The sequence below is a fragment of the Pleurodeles waltl genome, chromosome 6 (genome assembly GCF_031143425.1).
Source record: "Pleurodeles waltl isolate 20211129_DDA chromosome 6, aPleWal1.hap1.20221129, whole genome shotgun sequence".
In the NCBI taxonomy this organism is placed as follows: domain Eukaryota; kingdom Metazoa; phylum Chordata; class Amphibia; order Caudata; family Salamandridae; genus Pleurodeles; species Pleurodeles waltl.
Genome location: NC_090445.1, coordinates 832438325 through 832464366, shown reverse-complemented (window position 1 = coordinate 832464366; position 26042 = coordinate 832438325). Strand labels below are relative to the sequence as shown.

At 42.1% G+C, this 26042-nt stretch overlaps 1 protein-coding gene across 2 annotated transcripts in view; it reads right to left on the bottom strand.

The window, feature by feature from the left end:
* The window catches only part of SEMA4G (semaphorin 4G), a 516826-nt gene that overhangs the window by 369477 nt on the left and 121307 nt on the right, over nt 1–26042 (bottom strand). The window lies entirely within an intron of this gene.

The following is a 26042-nucleotide window of genomic DNA, read 5'->3' as shown; positions in this document are numbered from 1 at the left end:
TCACACGCAAGCATGCACACAGCATATATTTAAATGTGTTTTTACATACCTCAGGTACCAATGAGGGTCATATTCCAGCTGACCGTTATTTAATTACACTAACAGTGAATAATATTTTATTATTCACCATTAATGTAATAAAAAACTGACTGAAAACAAGGAAGTGAAGCCCCAAGCAAGGTCCATAAGGACGAGCTGCCCCTGTGCTCCTGGCACTGATTTTGTCACCTCTTAGACCAGGGATCGCAAAGGCCGTGCCAGGGTTCACAAGGGGCCAGCTGGGGGTCGCAGTTGCAACCCTTAGCGACCCCCAATTGATGTCGATATGTAATGTGTGTGTCCTGTGGCCCAGAAGCACTACCTTTGTCCTGATCCCTCCCCTGCCTGGCCATCCCATTCAGGCCATAGTGGGCGGGTGGTGTAGGAGTAACAAAGGGGCTCCCCCAGCCCCCTCCCGCCACATGCTCTTCCGCCTGTTGCTAGAGATTTTCCTGAGCCCTCATCCGCCTGGCCATCGCACCGAGACTGGGTGGGGTCATGAGAGGGTAAATAAGAAAAGAGGTCTAGCTGAGAGCCAGGTATTGTCACCTCGGCCCCAGCGCCTCCAAGGTGGAGGAGTCCACATGTTTCTATAGGCCTAGCGGTGAGGCCACCTTTCACATACAAAGAAATATAGGATGTGGCCTTAGGGTCGGAGCTGACAACTTGGAAACTTGGGAACAAGGATTAAGTCCCACCGTACTCTTAACATCCTGTGATTCTAGCCAATCAATCTCCCCTGCCTAAAATAAAAATTAATTTGATCTTATGTAAATGGTGCTCAAACTCTGAGTTCACACTATTTAAAACTACAATAAAAAATAACTATATTTTTGTTCACGTTTTCTGCAAAGGACGGAGCATTATAATCATAGAAGACTCTATATGAAACACCCATATTCCTTTTTACCATTAATTTTCAGCCTTTGATTAGTTTAACTAAAGGTCATAGACAATGAAAGCAGCTTTAGGACAGATTACACATCATTGTCAGAGCAGCCAGCAGGGACAGCTCCTTCACAATGCAGCTGGAAAATAAAAATGATATTACGGAATTGTTTTATTTTTCAGCTGCTGGCACAGCCAGCATGTGCAGGGAAGTGCGAGGTTGGGCCATGGGAGTGGGGAGAGGAGGTGAAGTGGAATCACTGAGTGCACTAAGTGAGCATGTCAGTTTGGCCAGCCGTTTCAGGCCAGCCAAACTGACATGCACACTTAGATTTCTCCAACCCATCTGTGTTGCACAGCCCGGTTGGAGAAACTGCACAGACTCCCATGCTGTATCTGAGCAGCAGACCAAACCGTTCAGATGAATCCTGTGCAGCTCTCATGCTAGGTATAGTGCTGGGACTGCTGGGACACCAACACCATTGAGGGAAGAGGAGCAAGGCAATGGGCGGCAGTGGCAGGAACCGCTACTTTAAAAAAAAATATTATTAATATTATTTTTATTTCCCGCTCCACCTGCCCACCCGTCCCCCTTGTGATTTGTGGTGGCCGCTCCTGGCAGCCAGGACAAAAAAATACCACTTGTGCTTGTAAAATAACCAAACAGGTAGCAATTCTAGACAGGACAGATGAGGCCATTTTATTCCGCCTTGCCCACCCTACCAAAATGCAGTTCTTATTATACTTTTCACCTATGTTACTGACTGTAGGCTTTAAAAACCTTAATTTACCAAGCATTTCTCTAAAAATGATTCAAATGAGACGAAGCACATGACGTTTCATGAAAGCGCACTGTCCGGGGATGTGGGTCACTTTTTTGGGGAGTGCCCGGGGCCTAATTGTGATCCCAATCTGACCCTGCTAGGACTAAATGTGACTTAATCCGTAGTTAAATCGTTACTAGTATGGCGACTCAGCGATTTAATGAATTTGCTGCAGAGATCTAGGGAAAGCGCAGTGTCATAATTTGACTCCTTCTGGATCCCATAAATCTGTCATCATACAGAGGCTGAAAAAAAAGTACTAAATCTGTTCGTTAAAATAATCGAGTTAAAAATGTTGCAAAATGTCTAGAAACTCTACACAGAGCATGGTGCGTTTTATAAAAGTGTTAAATACCCAGTGATTTACAAATATATCAAAGCTCAGACCATAAAATGTATTTTACTACATCCCACATCTAAAATAAATGTCTGTCTGTCACAAAATAACATCCTAGCTTGTATAAACTGTCACCTCATGATGCTCGCTGACTGTAAATATCCCAAGCATCTTCTGACAGAATGATAATCTGTCATGGTTATTTGTACAAGAGAAATGTCTTTGTGAATATACAGACAACAAGAAATCAGCTGCAGTCAAGCAAAAATGATGTTTCTATTTAGAATGATTTAACATAGCAAAAAGTCACAAGCGAAAAATACTACAATCCATGGACTAGATTATCTGAATCGTAAAGTGCTTTTTTCAAGATGAGATCTGCTCGAATCAGGCATGTATGCAATCAGCTGGCACTAACTTGTAAACATTCAGACAGTTTTTTTAAGTGCAAGAAGAACGCCCGTCTTCACACTGTACGGACCACGGCGAAATCCCACCCTTTCCTTTCACTGTAGTTCAGCCCATGCTCACACGGGATATGTAAGCTCGCCGGAGATGCGCCATGTTTTTATGTTGCTCATACAGCAGCCCATGCTAGCTTTGGACGCACAAAATGCACCTCCAACCGTGGGGGATACAAGTTTTTAAGTCTGCACTCCTGGGAGAGGAGTTAACCGCCCTCTATGAGTAAAATCGATTCAGGCCTGCATACCTGTGTTTCTCTTTCTCGCAGCTGACTCCTTACAAGAAGGTTGTCCCGAAGTGCTCAGTTGCCCTGGAGTACTGAAAGCATCTCAGATTAGCTGAACAAAACGGAAATTAATGTAGTTATTTTAAAGGTACTTTAAGAATCTGCTGGAGACTAAGGCGGTCATTCTGACCGCGGCGGGCGGCGGTAGCCGCCCGCCACGCGGTTACCGCCATATGGCCGCTCCGCGGTCAAAAGAGCGCAGTGGCCATTCTGGCTTTCCCGCTGGGCCGGCGGGCGACCGCCAAAAGAGCGCCCGCCGGCCCAGCGGGAAAGGCCCTGCAACAAGGGAGCTGGCTCCGAATGGAGCCGGCGGAGTTGCAGGGGTGCGACGGGTGCAGTTGCACCCGTCGCGATTTTTACTGTCTGCTAAGCAGACAGTGAAAATCTTTATGGGGCCCTGTTAGGGGGCCCCTGCAATGCCCATGCCAGTGGCATGGGCAGTGCAGGGGCCCCCAGGGGCCCCACGACACCCGTTCCCGCCATCCTGTTCCTGGCGGTAAAAACCGCCAGAAACAGGATGGCGGTAAAAACCGCCAGAAACAGGATGGCGGTAAGGGGGTCGGAATCTCAGCAGCGCCGCCATGGAGATTCAGCCCATGCAGGGGAAATCCGGCGGGAAGCCGCCGGATCCCCTTTTCTGACCGCGGCTTTACTGCCGCGGTCAGAATGGGCTGGGAAGCACCGCCAGCCTGTTGGCGGTGCTTCCGTGGTCCCCGGCCCTGGCGGTCTTGGACCGCCAGGGTCGGAATGACCCCCTAAGTGTGGTGAGCCTGAATCAAGCTAACCCATCATAAACTCTTTCCTGATTTTGGGAGATTCATACTTTTTCCAACATAAGAGGGATAGTGTGGTGGGTTGTGTGGTGGAGGCTCAGGTTAGTCACCCTGGGATTGCCACTATCTTTCTAGTATTTATGGTAATGAAGATATCACGGTTGCCCTGTTATAACTGGAAACCCCAGCACCCAGTGGATGCTCGTCTCCATTTTAGAAGCTTTAACACCTGAAAACTATTTCCAAATACAACCAGCCGCTCAGGTCAAAATGGACTCCTAAACTTTGGCACACTCAGTGGACCTACTGTGGGTACCTTACATTTTATTATTCACATCCAATCGGTATAACGTTATTTATCGTACTGATCATTTTGAGTTACATGCCTTGATACAACTGTTTGGAATCGTTTGCCCACCCCCAGAGCATTTTGGGCAATGACTGCCCTTTGCGAAGGGGATTTTTGACGGATACACGCTGCTGTGCATGGCAGCATACATTAGGACACGGAGATGACTTATTTGTAATTTCAAGAGTAAAGCACACTTCTCGCAAGAAAAAGAATCACTGCTCGAAATGCATTTTGATATATGTGCATAAAGACCTATACTTTTTAAACTATATAATTCTGACTGGACATTGCGGTTATTGAGTGTGCTTGGTGGGTCATACGGTATATGAATAACAGGCCTACTACCACTTCCTGGGGTAAGTCCTGACTGCTCCACCGACCTTCTATCGTAGAGTCAAGTGTGCTAAAGGAGTAATTTGGTGGTACAGAAAATAGTTTTATCACTGATGCTGTATCCTACAGTGATTTATGGAATGAAACAATCAGCAGAGATTTCACTCTTGTTTTTCTATTTTCCCTTCTTTTGTGCATTGGAATTTCTCCCCTATGGCAACCTTTGAAGAAGTCAGAGGGTTATACCCCTCATTTAATTAGGTCTTTCTATAATGTCCACACCATATATTATTTGGTAATTCTTTAGAAAAATATAAAAACGAGCAATTTGATTTTCCAATTACAGTGAAATCTTACCTAAGGACCTGGGACACGCAGTGGTAAATGACAGTACCCAGCACTGGTACTGCCCTTTAATCTGCTCGTGACCCAAAGGGGGAAGCCTCCCAGGGACACCTTAATATTGAATGCTTCAGAAACACATTTTCTTTATAAAATTCAATCATTTAAACAAATCCGATTTGTAATGAATCAATATTTGTGCCTCTGTGTTTCTTACAAAAGGTGCTATGTAGAAGTGAGGGGTGTTTGGCAGAACTGAATAAATTATTAATGTACCTGTAAGCACGCAGGGGCATTTTGGCGGTAGGTCTAATATAGTTACCTGAGTGGGAGGAAACGTAGGAATGGGCTAGTAGAAAAATGGGCCTTTGAGCTTGAGTGTGGTTTGAAATGCAGCGGAAGGGTAGCAGCAATTGGTTCCACAGTTTTGGAGCCGGAACTGGAAACTCTCTTCCCCCATGACGGGGTGACCTGAAATTTGTTAACTGCTGCCCTAAAGTGGGAGGCCAAAACAAATGTGAGCGAGAGCATATATGTGAAATTCAGATTTGAATGGTGGAGGCGCTGGTGCCATGTAGTGCTCAATGAACCAGACATAATAATTTAAAGTGAATTCACTGCTAGATTGGCAACCAGGGCAATTTGCTTTGTTACCTGGCCAAAGACCAGCTAGACTGTCACTTTACAAAGACAGTGAAATATGGCAAGTCTTCGAAGAATGGCCCAGACGGCATACATTAGAATAGTCAAGACCAGACAGATTGGCAGCACCTACCACAAGGGCTTTCATCTGATAAGGAATAACTGTGAGGATCTTTCTCTGAAGTCTTTACTGGAAAAAAAGAACAAGCAGCTGATTTTCCTAAAGGCGTTCCTTGTCAAGCAAGAAGCCAAGGTTCTTCAGTATCATGCTGATGGAGAATCCAGCTGACTGGGCCCGAACCCAGTGCTCCATAACTATCTGACCTGCAGATCAGCACCTGGGCAGATTGATAGTCACGTGTGAATGGCCATAAAGGAGAAATGAAGTGCCTTTAAAAACCCTCCCAGAGGACGGCGCACAGCTAAGTCAGTGAGATTCGGTGAGTGTGAATCTCAAATTTCCCAATTAGCAGGCTGCAGGGTGGGTGGGTGAAATGACCAAGGTTCGGGATAGACTGTTTCTATGTGGAACAGGGTCAGTGCTGGATAGCATTAGGTGGGCCCCTGTCTAAAGTGGCACAGTGGGTGAAAAGTAATATTGTTGGAATGCTACCTTGAGTGGTTGCCAATGGTTAGACTATTTGGCCAAACATGGTGTTGAGGCTATCAAAATTACGCCATTTGTTGCTACCAACAGTGATCTTAGAAAGGCATGTTGAGACAGGTGCACGCTACCACATCAGCTCTAGCTCCAACCGGAGTCCATCACCCTACACACTATGCTGTCTTTCCAAGAAACTGGAGTACCTGGGAGCTCTTTGGCCACCTGTTCTCTTGGTGAAAAACAACTTGAAGCTGTCACAATGAGAAAACAGTTTGAAGATTCTCTAAATACTTACCAGTGCAAATAAGAACTATGACTTAATAAAAAAGACGACAAACAACTGGATAAGGTAGCATTTATTCTCCAAAATGAACTGTAAATTAATTAAAATACAAGAAGTCTCTTTGGTGACCCAAGAAGTGATTGCATCACGTTGTAATTGCTGTGACTGTACTGGATGGCGATTGTCCGAAGGTCAAATTAAATTCTATCTTTGTTGTGAATAAGGCCCTGCACAGCATCACACCTGAGCATCTGCTATACTGCTGCAACCATACCAATATCATCACACCCTTAAAATCAGCCCTCTAGTTCAGTCTCTCACTACAACTGAGAATAAATATTAATGGCTTGGAAAAACTACTCTGTCCAAAAAGCTCAACGTTTGGAACTTTCCACCTTTGCCCACCACAAGATGGCCCTACCATGAAGAACTGAAGATTCACCTCTTATACTTCAGGCATGGCCTAGAGTCTGCAGATGTTCACTGTTTCTCTCCTAATCGTTGCCTTTTGAAAGTGACAGATCAAGCCAGAGCTACATAAAAACACTGAATAAAATAATATTAAAATAAAACTCTTCACCCATGGCAGCAAAGTGCACTCACACCACATGACTGTATACTCTGGCCTATTATAAACCTTGCAGGCTTCATTAGGGAGGTCATGGAGAAAGGCTCTAGACTGAACATCAAACCAGGGGCACTTCTTTGGTCATGGACTCCCACCTCCACTGCCTCCTCATTCTTAGGCTTACACTCTGTGGTGGTTTTTAAACTCTGGCATCCATGATCCTATGTATTTTCATTCTAATATTGCACCGCCTGAAGCGTTCCTATTTTCAAGCCCACATTCACTGGTGAATCTTTATAGTTGGGATCTCAAATTACCTTACCACTCCAGTCTCTCTCTAGTCTGGCTTCTCAAATGGTGCTCTTTCATTCTTTGACCCCACACCCTAGTCCTGATTCATTCTTTCAGAAAAACCTAAATTGTGCATGCCTAGAAAAGAAACAATGACACTTAGGGACAGATTTAGAGTTTGGCAGATGGGTTACTCTGTCACAAAAGTGACAGATAACTCATACGTTGTATTAGGATTTCCATAGGATAAAATGGAATCGTAATACTATGGACGGGATATCTGTCACGTTTGTGACAGAGAAACCCCATCCGCCAAACTCTAAATCAGGCCCAAAGTCACAAAAAAGGATGTTTAATCACGCCTCATTGTAGTGCCCCACTCTGGAAAGATAATACACCTGAATGAAGATATAGGGGCAGGTGTTTAGATCTTTTCATCATATTGAATGCCTGATTCTGAAACTGTTGGTAATATGGCTTTAGCTGTGGAAAACTGACCTTGGTCTCTCACATTGCAACACTATTCTCATCCCGCTTTTTCAGCTTGAAACAAGAAGATCTTTTCTGGTTGGGCTATTGCCTTGACAGTTCTGATCAGTTCTAAACATGATTATGAAAACTTTATTTATCTCTGAATTCCCAAGTGTTACCCAGATACACCACAAGCAATCCAGAATATGGCAGCCTGAAAGATTGTAGGTGCGCATGATTTACAGTCTGCTCTGTGGTCCCACATTACGACTTCTGAGAACAACCCCTTCCTTCCAAATTCTAGAGGCAACATAAGGTAACTGCATTGTCAGCTGTGCTCTCCTCCTTCTGGAGGAAACTTTCCCTCCATCTTCGGCTGATTTCTTATCTTTTACTGTTCGGGAAACATATTGAAGATGTGGCTTTTTGACACATACTGAACCAATGTTTATCTGACTACGGTTTCATACCACTAGGAAGCGCCAAGAGACACCTATGGGTGTACACCCCTCTATGCATAGAAATTTAAATTACTTTACATTGCCTTTCATACATCTCTTCAAATGTTATCCTGATTGTCTATTCAGAGGGTTGGGGCAGAGACACTCATTATGGCTGAATCCCTAAATTGTGGTGGGATTAGGTATGGACAGGCACTCTGCGAATACTGTTAGCTTCCAAACAAGACAAGGAATGGTGCTGAATGAGCCGTGAGCTCTGATCTGAGATCATATCCCTTCCTATTCCCCAAAACAACCACATCAATGGTATATGAAGCAACTTTAGCCACGTCATGCATACTCCAAGGAGGGGGACACTGAAAACCTGCATGTGTAGAGAGAGGTTTCGTTGAAATTCCCACAAATGTCTTTTAAGGCCCACAAATGTGCTTTATAACAAAGTGATTGAGAAGACAGCCATCGTATTGTACTCCAGCACTTATACAGGGCTTACTATCCCTGCTGGTGGCACTGAAGCCCTTAGCTATATGAGTACCATGCTACACCATGTAGGTTGTGTTGCTGAAAGGTATTGTCTTTGTTTACTGATCCTATGTCGGAGGTGTTTTCCTGTTGTGCGTGATCACCAGCGACGTGTGATTATCGTGTTATGAGGACGCAGTGTTTAGTAGTGTGGTGGATGAGGTGTGAGAGACAGACATGCAGTTTATGGGTTAACATATGCTGGCAGATTTGTGAAGCTTTGCAGGTCCCGATGTGGTATTTCTTATGATCACAGTCTACTTAGCTGGTTACTGCATTGGGTTGTCCAATATGATATTTTTGTTTAAAGTTTTTTGGGGGGGGGTGTGGTCCTGAGCGATCATGGTTTAAGAGAGAAACGGTGAGGGAGATCTGCTGGGATGGGCTTTGTTGCTATCTTCCCACATCTGAATGTCATTGTGAGAAGTAAAGAAGAAGTTGAAATATGTAGCTAATTGGGACCTGCAGTGGTGGACTACATTAGAGTCCTCTGATTGGCCAGCTGTATGTGAAGGTTCTTTTTGGATATTCCGTGCCTATTCAGTTGGTGATGGATTATTGGCTGGTACAGTACTGTATGCTGGATCCAACAGCAGATATGCCTTATGTGAGTATAACATGATTAAGCTATAGTTGGGTGTTGACCGCTAAGTGTTACTGTAATACTATTAGTGAGGGCAGAAGGGTCATATAAGAATTTACATTACTATATAATATCTAGGCTAACCAGAGGTCAGCCCTTCTTAGCTTACAAGGATATAGAAAATAGTGTGTGGGTTGGGTTGCTCCATATCTGTGAGTCGTAAACTATGCCACAACAGTTACAGGAAATATCCAATGCACCCATGGGAAAACATATAGGTTCCACCCACTTGGTGGGCTCTTACACAATATTCCCTCTGCTTAGCAGGCTCGTTTTGAGTGAGAAATACAACCTAGTTCCCTACTCATGCGACTGAAGAGAAATGCATTTTTGTACTGAAAAGAGGATTCGAAGGGGCAGCATTGACCAATTAGTCCAACAGCTCAGTTATAAAACAGACTATCCGTTCAGAACAGGAATAAAACACCTGAAGATGATTTTTCAAAGTATCCACACATATGAAGAGTGTGAAACAATAGTTATACAAATTAATACTGTGGTACCCTGTTCCTCAACAAGTCCCCATCACAGAGCTTTAAAATATTTACAGGATGGAGACCTGTATTTTGATTGCCATGTCTTTGCGCTGCCTGTGGGGGAAGAGGACCACATTTCAAATATAGCCCTTTCAATGAGAGAAAATAACCACTTCTTTTTGTTACCTGTTCCAAAATGTGCACGCCTTGGTTATTCACTGCCAAACCCCATTACTGAAAAAATCAAGCCCACTCAGTGCTGCAACACCTTGTACAAAAGTGGTGCTGTTAGAGCAGATACTACCAGGGCTAATGTTTAAAATAATGCTGAGTAAGTGAGCTGGTTTCTATGTTCCCATCAAGTCGTTACAAACACTGCTTAGTTCATAATGACACATAAAATATCTGCCCATGGGATGGTGTTTAGAGTCCGAGAAGTGCTGAGTGAATACCACTTGTTTTGTGATTTGGTATTATAAGGGCTGCAAATAATAAGACTGCTTCATTCTTGCCCAATGCACCTTTAAGCTCCCTGGACAGCACATAGTTAAGGTCCTTGTTCTCAATACAATTAACAATGCCCCTGCATCTCGGAGCCTGTGCACTTCGTTTCGATGCGCATGTTTGATTCTGTGTTGTAGACTTCGGATAACTACACCAATAGAATGTAGCATCTCACCCCAGAAGTACTGCGCAACTGGAAAATCCTCCAACTGGACCTCTCAGAGGGCGCCGCCATGTAGAGAGCCTCTAGGATTCAGACCCAGATATAAATGTAGCCTTGACCCAAAACGCATACTCAAGCCGTGAGCAACGGCTTGAACACTCCTTCCCCAGTCAATACGAGCAACTGTTAATCATGTCTTCTAAGTTTTGGTACTTAGGTGCTTTTAGTTGTCTTTGACACAAAGAATTACAAACGTTTTCAAACACAACAGTATATTTTCTATATTAAAACCATTCTTGTCTATTCAATTAGGATCTAAAAGCTAGATACATGTACTATACCTGTTTGAGGTCCCAATGAGTCCGATTTGCAAAACTGGAACGTTTGCAACCACAAATTGCCTTTTTTTATATACCAAAACAAACTTGCAATTTAGTAACAGGTTACGTTACCGAAATGCAATTTGGATTTGTGACTACATATCGATTGGGTATTTGGGAAGGGCGTGTTTAGAGCATCCCTTCAAAATAATGATTCTGAATGGGGTGCATTAATGTTTTGAAACCAAAATCTAGTAGCAGAACACTAATATTTTACCACCTACTGGAATGTAGTAGCAAACAGTTCCCAGATCTGAAGGGAACTCCGGGGGACCGCTTCCTATTTGTGAATGTTACCGTAAACATTTTTTTAAAGTAGGCAGTGGTACCTGGGGGCAGTGCTTACTCTTACAAAAATGTTTCTGAAACTTAATTTTATTTTTTTTAATGCACATTTTTTTGTTTAAGGAAAAAGGTCTGCATTTAAAGCCAACACAGACATAGTGGTCTGCTGACTCCAGCAGGCCATCATCCCTATGATGGCAGAGAATCATAGTGAGTCACAATGTGCAACCTACCTCATTAATATTCATGAGGTAGTCTCATTTGCAACCTGCTACAAATCAGTAACCGTCTGATTAGGTACGTAGGTCAATTTGCAAAATAACACACTGGTCGCAAAAATGTGACCAGTATTTTCTTAGTGCTTAGTACATGTAGCCCTCGGTAACAGGAAATCGTACCCAAATTTTGCGTGACAGAAATACTGTGTCTTAAATATAAGTTTTAAAAATGTTGAAAGGGATTGTTTCCTTGATTGCTTTCTATTCATTATGGCAGTATCAACAAGTTAACACCCACTCCTACCGAGTGTGAAAATTGGCAGTTGCCTCAAGATATCAAGTATCAATAATGCTGTGCACATTAGTATGCTCAGCAGGACAGGGCCCTGATGTCACCAGTGGAGCAAAATCTGAAAACTCTATTTAGCGGAGATTTCAAGAGGCAATAGGCTTGCCTAATTAAAAGAGCAGGCTTGCTATCCCAATCTTGAAACATGATTCACCAAATATGGATTTGAGAGGGAGCTCCTTCCGTTAGATGGAAAGCCTCCTTTCCACATGGAATTCCAACGAAAATTGTTGGATATTGAAACCTACATATGATGCATGTGGGTCATTACAATGATATCCTTCTGAGAACAGACAGTTGATCCAGATACGAAAAAGTTGTAGTAGTTTGGAAATTAGAAAGGGCCAATGATGCTGTATAATGCTATATTGAAGACAGTGTGTAATGATGTAACATGGCTCCATGCCAGAACACTGGGCATGGAACCAGCTTGTTCTGAGGTCCTGTCATGCAGGGTTCTCTGCATGACAGTTGATATGCTGGCTGTTGGTTGAGGCTGTAATAAATACCTCCTACCACATATCTTGTTCTGGCGTGGAGCCATGTTACATCATTACACTGTGCTCTATGAGTGCGAGAATTAGAGAATGTATTGGAGCTTTCCTAATGTGTGAAAGTCTTTGTGAGCAGTGAATTGTGAGCAGTGAATTAGTGTTTCAGTTAGATGAGTGGGCAAATAAGAAGAAACAGCAGGTATGGCTGAGCAGGAAAATCCGCCCTCCTGATAAAAACACTAGAGCACTCTTAATTGGTGTCCTGAAAAATAAACAAAACACCTTCCAAAGGGCAACTTGGAGTGAGGACTACATTGAGCCAGGGCTTCTGCGACCTGTGGTTTCACCTTTGTTAGAATGGCCTTACAGGGAGTGCAGAATTATTAGGCAAGTTGTATTTTTGAGGATTAATTTTATTATTGAACAACAACCATGTTCTCAATGAACCCAAAAAACTCATTAATATCAAAGCTGAATATTTTTGGAAGTAGTTTTTAGTTTGTTTTTAGTTTTAGCTATGTTAGGGGGATATCTGTGTGTGCAGGTGACTATTACTGTGCATAATTATTAGGCAACTCAACAAAAAAAAATATATACCCATTTCAATTATTTATTATTACCAGTGAAACCAATATAACATCTCAACATTCACAAATATACATTTCTGACATTCAAAAACAAAACAAAAACAAATCAGTGACCAATATAGCCACCTTTCTTTGCAAGGACACTCAAAAGCCTGCCATCCATGGATTCTGTCAGTGTTTTGATCTGTTCACCATCAACATTGCGTGCAGCAGCAACCACAGCCTCCCAGACACTGTTCAGAGAGGTGTACTGTTTTCCCTCCTTGTAAATCTCACATTTGATGATGGACCACAGGTTCTCAATGGGGTTCAGATCAGGTGAACAAGGAGGCCATGTCATTAGATTTCCTTCTTTTATACCCTTTCTTGCCAGCCACGCTGTGGAGTACTTGGACGCGTGTGATGGAGCATTGTCCTGCATGAAAATCATGTTTTTCTTGAAGGATGCAGACTTCTTCCTGTACCACTGCTTGAAGAAGGTGTCTTCCAGGAACTGGCAGTAGGACTGGGAGTTGAGCTTGACTCCATCCTCAACCCGAAAAGGCCCCACAAGCTCATCTTTGATGATACCAGCCCAAACCAGTACTCCACCTCCACCTTGCTGGCGTCTGAGTCGGACTGGAGCTCTCTGCCCTTTACCAATCCAGCCACGGGCCCATCCATCTGGCCCATCGAGACTCACTCTCATTTCATCAGTCCATAAAACCTTAGAAAAATCAGTCTTGAGATATTTCTTGGCCCAGTCTTGACGTTTCAGCTTGTGTGTCTTGTTCAGTGGTGGTCGTCTTTCAGCCTTTCTTACCTTGGCCATGTCTCTGAGTATTGCACACCTTGTGCTTTTGGGCACTCCAGTGATGTTGCAGCTCTGAAATATGGCCAAACTGGTGGCAAGTGGCATCGTGGCAGCTGCACGCTTGACTTTTCTCAGTTCATGGGCAGTTATTTTGCGCCTTGGTTTTTCCACACGCTTCTTGCGACCCTGTTGACTATTTTGAATGAAACGCTTGATTGTTCGATGATCACGCTTCAGAAGCTTTGCAATTTTAAGAGTGCTGCATCCCTCTGCAAGATATCTCACTATTTTTGACTTTTCTGAGCCTGTCAAGTCCTTCTTTTGACCCATTTTGCCAAAGGAAAGGAAGTTGCCTAATAATTATGCACACCTGATATAGGGTGTTGATGTCTTAGACCACACCCCTTCTCATTACAGAGATGCACATCACCTAATATGCTTAATTGGTAGTAGGCTTTCGAGCCTATACAGCTTGGAGTAAGACAACATGCATAAAGAGGATGATGTGGTCAAAATACTCATTTGCCTAATAATTCTGCACTCCCTGTATAGTCCAGGCAGGCATGGTGCTGGTGGCAGCAAGGCCACTGTCTAACCTTTCCGTCACTTCTGCCCCACAGTCTCTCTGTGCCTCGACGCGTTTAGTGTCAATAAGTGTTGTGTACCTACTGACTCATTGTTGACAAGGACGTTTGCAGTGTGAATCACAGCATTGTGAGTGCTTATCTTCGGTAAACACAAAACTGCAAAATGACAGCCTGCTGCTTTTTATATCGTGATCAATGTCATCTCAGCAGTCCTTCCTAGCACTGTCCTAACAATAAGTGAAAATACTTTAAATAGTACATTTACCAGATTGCACTATGGGATCATATGTCGAGGTCTGCCGCACACTTACACGTCATCTAACCTGTGCTTCATATAATGGCAGTAACCTATTGTAATTCTGTCACTCTGAAATGTGGCATCGATTTGTAGCAGTTCAAGAAAATAATTTGAATAACTGTACCAGAATCAAACTCCATTATGTTCATACATTTTGCCTGCGGGAGGGCAAAAATATGTTTTAGATGTTTTCAAAATAACTATTACAAACAACCACTGCAGGCCTATCACAAAGGGTTTCCCACCGCGCTCTCCATAGCTTCCCTTGGATGCCACGGTCTCTGGTTAGTGCAAGCCAGGAAAATTCCCCCCCGTGAGTACTGTTTTGATAGCAAACCGCAGCAATTATCAATTTTCAATGGGCCCCTCAGGGTTCTGGGCCCCAGTGCCACTGCACCTGGTGCACCAAAGGGATATACGCTCCTGCTCGCAACTACTTTCAAACACTGCAGTTATCCGTGTCTTTACGAAGCAGCGCATTTTGCTCTTCACAAAGAAGCAGTTCAAAATGTCTTCATTAAGAGAATCCGGATGCCTAAGGGGCACAAAGGAAGGACGTTGGGTTTGCCAACGGGACACCTTTTTCATTAAAATCCTGCTTAAAGTGATGAAGAAAGACCCCTCCTCAGGCGTCTATTTAATTCGAAAGGAAAGCTTCAGCTCGTGTTTCCGGTGCTGCCAGAAGATAAGGTTAGTGCGTGCTGCCTGCGTCAGACAGCCACGAAATGCTGGCTGCGGAGCATGCGCGCCTCGCCCTAGAAGAGACGTGGTTACAGGATGATGGAAAATGCTATATTTTCATCACCTGGAGATTTCTAACGTTTGCAACCCCCAGGCCCGTGGAAAGTCACCGAGCCCATATCACAGTTTCAAAAAATTCACCCAAAAAATGATCCGTGTCCAGGTAACAGCCCCAGGCTAGCCCTTTGGGACCATCAGCACTGCCCTTGTATTGCTGACGTCTGGGATTGTGAAAAGGGTCCCAGGAACAGAAAATAAACAGGCCTCTAAAACTTCATCTATTAACAAAATTCTGATTTGCAGTTACTCAGGAAACATTAAGCATAGCAGTTGTGATACCAATGCACCCTGTTAAAATATTTTGTGATCACTGGAAAAAAGCAGACAATTGCAAATAATCAGTATTTGAAAGGTGACGAGAGAAAGAGAGAGAGATGCCTCTATCCTATATGCTCTCTAACAGGCCAGGTTTTCAAGACAGCCAACTTGAATATTAATGACCCACATTTACATACAATTAATTAAGTGGGAATTATATATAGGCATACAACACATATCTTGAAAATAAGTTAGGTCTGCAGCAAGACACTATGGACTTTGCACCAATGAGTTAGATGAGGAGCTTCACTACTTTGTGGCCCTTGGATTTTTTGGGGTTGCCCTCGACTATCTCACAAACACAACAGCAGCCACCAGTTCTGCACCTATCTGGCGCACTGCATGAAAGGGTACCTTAATTGCTGGTGTTGCTGGTAGAATCGTGGTTGCAATATGGTAGAAAGATGTCCTCCTCCTCAGACCGGTCTGGCTGGCCAAAAAGCCAGCTACCTAGCCATTGATCCAGGCCTCACCTCATGCAGAAGGGAAGCATCTTAGAACCACGGTTGTGAACATGGAGGCATCTGAGACAGTTTGTGCTAGACAAACACCATCATAGGAGGGCTAGCAGATAGTGGGAAAAACTGACCTACACCCAAGTTTAGGGACATCATAAATCAGACCATATTGTCCATGAAGGTAGCCATTGTTTCAGCCAAACTAAGTAGTCCAGATCATAGGAAAACTTTTTCCTGCTCCTTACGACCTCAGTCTTAAATATATCTCACAAGCCCTCTGAACGACCATCTTTGGTGAGAAAGCATGCCATGTCAATAAAGACCGAGTTATGTTCTGTTCTGCTTGGATCCTGTTGAACTCTTCCTTCTCTTGAAGCTTCTATTGGATCCCTCTTGTAATTTAGTATTATGAAACTGTTTTTGTGAAAACACAGTTATGTATTCTTTTTTGCAGTGTCAACCTCTTCCTACAGGAAATCACACATGAAATGTCGTGTGACACTCTTTTTACGTACATTATTGTGTTGCGGTATAAACTGTTTATATGCAAAGCACTGTATCACCAATTGGGTGTTTCTTGCATTATAGAAGATTGTTTAATAATCAAATTATTTGAAAACTATCAGCTGGGAGAGGATTAGTGATTCAATATTCCTAAAACCATCCTTTAAAAATTGACCTTAACTTAAAGATATTGATTGTTCTCTCACCGTCTTTCTATTGAATGACCTTCTCCTTACCCATCTTCCATCCTCCGCATGCCAAGATGCTCATCTGATCAACCATATGCATGAGCTCGCACCAATAATTATGCCCAACTCCTACTAACTTATTCTACCATAAAGAATCTCAAGTAAATGCATGGAACAGCTTCTCTCAGAGCACAATGACTAATCACAATTACCAACAATAAACAATAACCACTCATTTACCTACTAACTTTGGGTTTAAAAAAAAAAAAACATGTTCCTGATGGCAAAGAAATAAAAAATACACTGACAATACCGCATTCTGTTCATGCCATCACAGGCAGCCAGTGGAATGGAAACATAAGATTGATTTCCATCCTATAATTTATTACATATCTTACGATACTGCTTCATGTCAAATTGACAATAAAGAATATAAATCTACACACTTTTACTTCTCAGTGTCACATGGTTTCACATACTCACACAATTGTGGGGCATAAACCAGGACAGAAGCTGAACATGGTTGTTATACTGGGGCTGACATTTTTCAACACTCTGCAATCTTCTTGATCTGCGTGTCTGGAGCTACATTGTCTGCTAGAAACACAGCCTAATAGAGTATTCTGAATGAGGTGGGAAGGCCTGCAGATGAGGCGGGTGAAAAAATTAGGTGGAAATCAGGATGGCTTACAATGCATCCGGATCTCCCATGTATGCTATCCAACCATGAAATATCCATACAAAGGACCTTTGTTATTGACAGTTGGATGAACATAACTTTGCAGGGGGAAGTGACAGGCAATGGCTCGGATCACTGTCACCACAGCATTCCGAGACATGTTATCCCGCAAGCCCCACTAGCGTGTTACTCTGTGGATGTATACTTGCATAGACTGGTGAAGAGGGAGAAGCAAAGTGATACCAGAAAAGAAAATTGTAATGAATGGTTGGATTACTTACCGGTAATCTTTATTTCACAAAATCACATGCTTTCTTCCTTTCCTGTTAGACTGGCCCTGTTCCTGGAAATCTTTAAAGCCTACCATCAGAACAACGGAATGGCTCACAGGCAGGGAGTGGGGGAGAGAGGATTGTAAGTAACAGGACAAGGATGGAAGAATCAGAGTAGTGAAGATTAGCAGTAAGTAATCCAGGCATTCCCTTCTCACCTTCTTTTTCATCCACTACTTACATAATGAGGATATGCCCAAACAGTGGGTCTTCACACTGGGCTGCTATCCAACTCCTGAAGGCAAAAAGGAAAACAAACATCTGGGTCCAATTGACTGAAATCTTTATTTATGACACCCCTGAAGTGAAAATAACTGAAATCAGAACATTTTAGCGTATGAAAACTAGGACATTCTGCATAGTTCTGACAGGCTACTGAAAACATAATTCTTCTCATACAGTTCAGAACATTGCCCTAATCCAAAGTAAGCCTCTAATGAGAAATAAACGTGGTAGGTGATGCACATATAGCAGACATACATATATTTGTAATAGAAACACCAGCCTATTCAGCACAAGAAGCAGCCAGGCCCCGGTTAAAAAGGGCAAGCACACTGTCTGAAAAATCTTTGTTAGCATTCTTATAGGCCAATGAAGTGGCAGTCTTTATCCATCTTTCAAGAAGTCTTAAAAGATTTCCAGCCTCTTCTTCCTGTACCAAAATTAATAAACAACCTGTCTGAATGTCTAAGTTCAGTTATAACTGGTAAATAAATCCTAAAAGCTCTCACACCTACGGATAAGAACAGAGTTGTCTGAGGAGGGATCGATCATCTGACAAAAGGGGAAGAGTAATTTCCTGATCTCTATGAAAGGAAGAGTTCACCACAGGAAGAAAAATAGGACCTAAGGAAAATACAGTCCTATCCTCAATTTATTTTTAAATATGGACAGCAACACTGTAAAGAGCCCAATGCACCAATCCTCCTAGCTGTGATGATACCCGTCGTTAAAACATATTTAAGGTGAAGGATTTTTCTGATGCCTCATACAAGGATCAAAGGAGGAATCATGCAAGACAGTTAAACCAAGAGAAGATCCCAAGGGGGAGGGGGTGATAAAAGCTTTTACCATTTTGCCTTGGCAAATGATAACCCCAATGGGACAGAAAGTCCTGATTGCTGGACAATGAAGCTGTAGAGTTGCAATTGCCACATTCTTATTAAATTTCATACTGTAGGAACCGCAGAACTTGCTCTAGAGAACATTTATCAGAAGACAATTCATTTGACACACACCACTTGTAAAAGGATGCTTAATGAGTACCCTTTAGGGGATACCCATCTAGAAGCGTTAATGGAAAGGGATGCTGGCAAGAATAAACCCCTCCTTAAGAGACACCTCTCTCAATAACCCAATTCGAAATCTGTAAACACTGAAAGGGCACAGAGCCAGAACTGGCAGTACTATGGTAGGAGGGGAAGGTGGAATAATTCACTTCTTGTCTACTGCAAGAGACCAAAAAAGAGGGAATTATGTTCTACTCTGTCAGAATGGTTCCATCATGATTAAGCTTGCCTACTCCCTCTGAACTCTATTCAGAACCTTTGTAATTAGGGGAAATGGAGGGAGGACATACAGAAGAGACCTCTGTCAACAGGAGAAATTGAGCTTTCACCTGATCTTCAAATAGATTGATCTCTGGGGTTCGTTACTCAAGACAAATCTCCGGAAAAATTAGGTGACTCACGACAAAATCCTGACAACTGAAAAACATTCAGCTCAACCTTTCTGCCTGAATGTTGAGTTCTTCCTGAATGTGGCCTGCCTTCTGAGAAAGGAGATTACTCACTAACTAGGAACATATTCTGAGAGTTAACTGACTCACTGAAAGATGTTTGCTATAAACCTTGGAAACCATATTGTCTGACTAGACTATTAGAGTAAACTCTTTGATCTGAAGAGAGAACGGACTTCATGCTCTCCAAACCATCATTAACTCTCTCCATTTGGATAACTGGGTTCCTTCCCTAACTGTCCAAAGTCCCTGAGTAGCAACAACTCCAACACAGCTCTCCAGCATAGACTACTGGTGTTTGTAGATAGTGTCTTTGGATTTAGAAGAGAAAATGGACCACCCTTGTGGCTTCAATGTTGGAGCCTTTAGCCACTAAGTCAACTGTCACCAGAAGGATCTCATCACTCACAAAGTCCTTGTAATTTTCTGTACTCGGAGATCAATGCTATAGAATGTGCTGAACCACCTGACCTAGGTGAACTAGTGCCCATGGAATGATGAACACAGTTGTCACCTAGAAAAGGAAACAGAAAGGGGGGGTCAATTAAGAGAATAGTTCTTCCTCTTTACGAACTTCTTGTTTTCTTTTTTTTCCATAAAAACTAGACAACTTAACTTTTCTCCCTCCATCTGCTGTCAATCCCTCGCTGGGTTTCTCCTACTTCAACATGATCTGTTCTGGGTGATTGTGCAACCTTAATCACCTTGCTGGAGGGAGAAACACCTCCCCCATGTTTGTCCGGAACAAAGCTCCTACATATATTCTAGATTGTGAGTAGGAGCTAATTGAGATTTGTTCAGTTTGATAAAAAATACGAACTATCTAAAAGCTTTAGAAACTTTCTTGGTATTTTCCAATGCCTGGGAATGAGATCCGAGTCTGAAACAGTAAGCTGTCAATATAGAGTTTACACCTCTACCTTTACCGTTAGGTTGTGGACTTAAGGCATCACCGATGCCAGAACTTTTGTAAATATTCTTGCTGCAGTTTTTCATACACAGATGAGGACTCAAAATTTCTAATGGTCCCTTCCCACACAAAACTTGAGGCAACCTTGGCATGACTGAGCGATCAATGTATGCCGGTAAGCATCTTGCTAGCCTATCTTTGTCCAAAGGTCCTCCTGAGCTACTAAAGGAATTATCTGCTGAAGAAAGCTAATTTTGAAATGCATTGTGGGGAAGAAGTCACTGAGGTCTTTCAGGCCTATATTATTCTGTATTTTCCAAAAGCATCAGGGACCAAAAATACCACTTAAATTGTTTTCAACTCTCCTAGGAGAACCCTTTCTATTGCTCTAATTAGAAATAAATAAAGAACAAATGCCTTCTTTTCTAATCTAATATTTGGGAAAATGGGTTGGAACAAATTGGGATCATTGAGGAACGGGGAAGAAGTCCAGAAAGAGAGTTTAGAGGGAAGAGGTTGTATAGGGCGGTTGGCCTGGGGCCAATCTAATAGAAATTGAATAAAGGTTGGGATCTTGTGAACAGTTGATTTGCAAGAGGCACCACGTGAAAACAGGCGATTCTGAGCATAGAAATGAACCACTACAAACACAGCAAAGAAACAAATGTGGACACTGAGAGGTAATCGTGTATTCTAGGCACCTGCTGGGGACATTAATGAGAATCCTTACTGGAGCAGAAAGAGAGGCAAAACAGACCTTGTGATAATAATTACATGTGCACGCCATACTCTGCAAGGGAGATGTAATCAACAATCCTAATCAACAGTCTTAATTGCAAATGGATTGTAAAATTTGATTACTTCTATCTCTATCAACAATGGATTTCCCCTGGTGAGCAGTTTGTGAGGAGTCACTATTTTTCAAATCAGACACGTTGGCAGCAGTTCAGAAGATCAGTCACTGCACACTTTTAAAAAAGGTCTCAGAAATGTATCCTTGTGCGGTGGCTGCCCTAATGGACCGAGGCACCCTTTAGGAACCAGAGGCAAGTGAATGATCAGGATTACTGCATAGACAATAATGTTCGGGTTTCCTACTACGAGCAACTGGTTAACTAATAATCACCAGGGGAAATATGGGGGAATGGTAGTGGTATGGAGGGTGAAGGGCCATTGCTTACAATAAAATCCAGTTCATCATGGTTGAGGCCAGAAGCCAATAGTCATCAATTTCATACTTGGTGGCTAATATGAAATTATTCATGCTTTTCACCGAACTCCCAGTGAGCAAATGAAGAACACAATTTCGATTAGCATCAGTGCTTTCACTGGTGCACTTACTGCCATCATCTGCAGAGACAGACCCCCTGTTGTTACCGTGGTACAGCGGTAATTCGTAGGCACAATTTGTGACCATTCCACAAATGGGTATTCACAAACATTTGCAAAGCTATTCCCATCCCTGGAGCATATGTAACGTTACTGCTATGAAAGGTGGCAGTACGCCATGATCACTGTGGCTTTCACTATGTTCCTGGTATACTTATGGGAAGCTGCGCGAATCTCCAGAAGTAGTGAGTACTAATTTCTGACTGAGATTTGAGAATCAGACCCAGGGAAATATATGATTAAATCTGATGTACATGAATATCAGCATTTTTATGGATGCCCAGAAAGTGGAAAATCTACAAATCATAGGGAGAAACATATAATGCGCATATTTTCAAAACACAGTGAGTCACCAAATTCTTGACCCAAAAACCCCAAAGAAAATGTTAATCTCACTTTTGTGTAAAAGTGGCAGCTAAAGCAACATAGAATATTAGGAACCTAATCAGATAAAGCAAGCAGATGCTTGTTTGCTGTCCCTGTAGTGTGCTTGGAGACATGGCATCTTGGGTAATTGCCGTACAAGGTTCTTGTAGTAAAGAGAGAGTCCAAGTTTAACACTCACTGAAAATTGTCTTGTGAATGGCAAAGAATTCCCAGTGCCAAGGACGCAATACAGGTGCATGCTTATGAAATCATCCATAGGAGAAGCAAGGGGCTGCAATAAGAACGTGACTAAGAAGTTTACATGGATTGACTGTGTTTAAAAAGGGTAGTTCTGAATATTTAAGGAAAAACAAAATGATATTTTTTAATTTACATAGCTTCAGTGATGAGAAATGCAGCCACAGTATTACCGAACCTCAATTTTTCACACTACTTTTTAAGGTAATATAAAAATGAATGAATGTCCTGACTCGAGAGTCAAAGCAAACGGAATGCCGCCTCAAGAGGTAAGGTAGCCCCTGGGGCTAGTCATCCACACTTGGAGTCTGCAAGTGACCTAGGGCTCAGAGTCTCAGCTCCGAGTAGGTGGTGCCAGCCTTTAATCTTTGGGCAGTGAGAACCCTCAGCCTTAGGTAGAGCATAGCGCTGTGCACAGTGGTGAAGAAAAGTGTCTTAGAATTTTACATTTAGCTTTAATAAAAGGTTGGTGATTGTGCAAGGTATGAATCAATTATTGTTTATAAATTTAAAAAAATAGGTGGATAAAGAACACTGTGCAACATTAGGGGGGTTTCTGCCCCCGTTCAGCAGCCATGTACTAGGTTTCTCAGTCGCTAAATTCTCAGCCTAATGGATGGGGCTTCTAGCCATGCAGAGCCACCAATGTACAGATGTGGAGGGGCGCTCTTATCAGCTGCTGCCCCTCCACAGGCCAGCCCTGAGAACCAGTGAGCAAAACACCCTGCTAACTGCTCCCAATGTCCTAACCTTTTTAGCAGTCACATGGGGTCCCAGGCGCATCGACGGCTGAATAAAGTAAAACTGCCTTGGGCGAAATCAGACGACGGGCTAATTTTCACTATTTTTTGAGTGAAGTTGTAACAACTCTGGTTGTCCATTTAATAGACAGCTCAGCACTTCTTCACTAAATGCACGCTTTCCTCTACTTTTGGTAAGCTCCCAATGTCCCACTAGAACACGAGGATGTGCTGTGTGGAGAAACATGCACTATTTATTCACTGGATTTTCAAGCAGGTGTACAATAATCAAAACATTGAGTTTATTAGGTATCATGGGGCATTGCACAGAGCCTAGGCATTCGGGAGTGTTGAACGAACAAATGCCTTTTAAGACCAGAGTTATTTATTGTTGATCCAGAACCTGTTATGAATGGTTCTCAAAGAGCGCTACATCCATGAATACTAATTTTCTAAATCTAGTTATTCACTGGTATGATGTAGCAATAGTGAGACACAAACATTTTTTCCTACTTTTGTTACGTCATAAAAGAATACCAGGCTTTGCTGGCAGGGTTCGCAGGGAGCCTGTCAATGAGGCATTGGCTCTCTGCTGTGAGGAAGAGCACAGAGCACAGCTTCAGGAGGAGAAGGCTCACAGGGAAGTGTGGGTGGCTGGCAGGAGGCCCAGTATTTTTTTCTTTTGGGCCACCAGAAGCCTCCTTGTCTACTTAATGTAACACAGAACCCCTTGGTAAAAAGATGCTTTATTTACTGTTGCCTGTCTATAATTTTATATGTTAAGCAATAATAGAAGTTGTGAAACAAACAAGTTCCTTAACTTTCTCTCTCTACCCCTTTCTATCTCTCAGTCACTCTCTAATTTGCACACATTCTCATTTCTGTATCACTCTTGCCATCTTTGGCGCTCTCTCCATTTTTATCTCTGTATCTATTATATTGCTTTGTAGCTCATAATCTCACAGGCACTCCATAATAAGTGTCAATGATATCCATAAATCACACAAATGTGAATCACTGTAAATTAAGGAATTCCTGCGGTTGGAAGCCTACATTTGTGCTAAACACATAGCAGTGACATTTAATACGCTTCAATAAGGCTCTGATAGCTATATTTACTTTTATAAAACACTTAACCTTCAATCTTGCGGTTTATTATAATATCACCAGAAAACCTCAAAGACATTATATGACTTTCTGTTTATGAGTCCTACATGCAAGATCGTTTCAATGTGACGTCATGAGAAGCTCACCTTTTTAGTTTTTCCAAATAACATATAAGCAATGTATCATGTATAACGTTTGGTATTTAATAATGGTAAAACTATAGTTCTTATTAGTAATGTTTCAAGTAAGTGACAAAAACTGTTTAAAAAAAACGTTTCACATGACTCTAAAAGATGTCTACATCGTTTATACTTTAAAAAAGGAAGGTTGTGAACCCTCATTTTAAATCAGTTTGAAAGCACGACACATCCTGTGTGGGTCCTTCCTGAGATACTGTGTTGCACTTGAACGTTATAACAATTACGGGGCACAGTTGCAGGAAATGACAATCCTTGCACTAAAGAAACTTGAAAGTGTCTTTCAGACCTTTCAGGAGCTAATGAAATGCTTGAAGACCAGGAAGGAGGTCATGCTCATCTCAGATCTACCAACTGTGGAAAAACTGAGTCTGGGAAAAAAAGGTTTGGATCACTGTTCGCTCATTGGCCACAATAAGAGAAAGATATTGCACAGTTGTGAAAAAATAATCCTTCTTAACAAAACAGAAAACGTCCTTATTAATAACCCGTCCATTATGTGAGTCTTCTGTTGAACAATGCATGCCTTCCAGTCATAGCACCTTATTTGAATTTGCAATAGTAGGCAGATGATATGTAGATGTGGTTGTCTTTCTCTGGCCTCCCTAAGAGCTAAGGCTGATTTTTCAAGTTCTGTTTGACCAAAGTCACTAGTCAGATGGAACAGAACTGTGCTTAGGGCGTTCACTCTTTCACCATTGTGACTGGCGTTCTCATGTGTGTCTTTTAGATTACAGATATGATGCCATGGTACTGTGTCCCAATTAAAAAGAATAACAATGAATATGTTGATCACTTGACCGTGCCATTGGCACCTTGACTGACCCTTATTAACATGGGAACAAAGACTATATTTTAGTATGCCAAAATACATAGGGTTAGTCTTTTTCCAACTTAGCTTTCATTAACTAATTGCCTTTGTTAAAGTCCAAGCATTGACTATAAGGTAAGGTAATGCGGTGTCATTATTGGCGTATGCTTGATGTCCAGTGAGCCATACTACTTTCACACAACAAAAACTCAATTTCTGCTAGATATTTATGCATCACCCTTGTCAAAGCACATCAGCCATGTTTCTACAAGGGTGTCAAAGAAAGGCTCTATTGTGGTTGCTGTCTGATCTAAAGCAGGCCTCGTGGTATTTTTTCATTAATTGACGTACTGATACAGAGCATATGGTTTCCAACAAGAATAACTTTATTTTACGACTGAAAAATATCGGCATAGCTAAAACAACTATCTTCTCTCATAGCTTGCAAATGTAAGCAGTAAAATGTTTTCAATTCAAAATCTTCTCTGGAGGCTTGATAAAATAAGCATTGGAAAAGACTAACATTTTAAAATACTTGACAAAAAGCAAACATAGATCATATGGTATCTCTAAAGTGTGCACTGAATTTAATGTTTCTAATCTTTATAAATGACATGGTTTATATTTCAAATCGTTTTCTGTCTGGAAACTGAACTGAATTAAAAATGCTAAGGAAGTGTCTGAATGTAAAGGGAAATGGTTGCCAAGGTCTAATTTACTTTTCACAAGGTTGAGCCATTGGGTCATCTCTATAGCCAGAGAAGAGATTTATGGGCCCCTAGGAGAAGTATCATGCTAAGTACACCTTCTGCCTCAGACGGCAGCTAAGTGAGAGGTGTTCCTCTCTTTTCCTAGCATGACAAAAGCCTTTTTTGCATATGCAATATATGGATTGCATGAGATAAAACAAAAATTATGCTATTTAGCTAAATCTGAACAAAAATATCACAGTTACTTTACTTTTTACAGATAAGCTGTGAAGGATGGG